The 639-nt window shown below is 42.4% G+C and overlaps 1 protein-coding gene across 1 annotated transcript in view; it reads right to left on the bottom strand.

Annotated features, from left to right (window-relative positions):
- ANGPT1 (angiopoietin 1) overlaps positions 1-639 on the bottom strand; it is a gene marked incomplete at its 3' end in the record, with an annotated part of 49,473 nt that overhangs the window by 44,333 nt on the left and 4,501 nt on the right. The gene's annotated exons all lie outside the window — the stretch shown is intronic.

Raw genomic sequence — 639 nt, 5'->3', positions numbered from 1 at the left:
AAAGAGAGATCCTTCTACACGTTAGATGCTTTTATCCATTGAAATTGTAAAGATGAACTGCTGAAGATTTTCTGTTTCTTATCTACTTCAAGGTAGTTGATAATCTCATGATTTATTATAATTTTTTTTTCTACTTGAAAGTGCTTGTAAAGGTTATCCCTATGCTTTTCAGTCACAGGAACATCTCAACCCATGCCTTCTTCAAGGCCATATTATTCCTATGCTCTGGATCTATCATCCACTGTCTCAATGGAGAGCAAGACATTTGAAAAATGGGAGGCCTCCAAAAAATACTCCCAACAACCACCACGTGCCTAACCATCAGAAACCTAGCCCTAATAGGAACCCCTTTCTTGCTGGATTTTACTCAAAAGACCCAGTCATAGAAAATCTAAACACCTCATACATAAACACCTGAGCACTTCTTCTAACTCTCCTAGCCACAGCATTCACTGCAACCTACAGCCTGCGAATAACCCTACTAGTCCAAACAGGACCCACTAGCATCCCAACACTCACCCCAATAAATGAAAACAACCCCACACTATCCAACCCCATGACCCACCTGGCCATAGGAAGTATCTTAGCAGGCCTACTCATCTCATCCATCATCCCCCCACCCCCCCAAAACACACCACC

This window comes from Buceros rhinoceros, unplaced genomic scaffold (genome assembly GCF_000710305.1).
Source record: "Buceros rhinoceros silvestris isolate BGI_N320 unplaced genomic scaffold, ASM71030v1 scaffold5520, whole genome shotgun sequence".
In the NCBI taxonomy this organism is placed as follows: domain Eukaryota; kingdom Metazoa; phylum Chordata; class Aves; order Bucerotiformes; family Bucerotidae; genus Buceros; species Buceros rhinoceros.
Note: the sequence above shows the minus strand (reverse complement) of the source record. Positions and strands in the feature narration are given on the sequence as shown.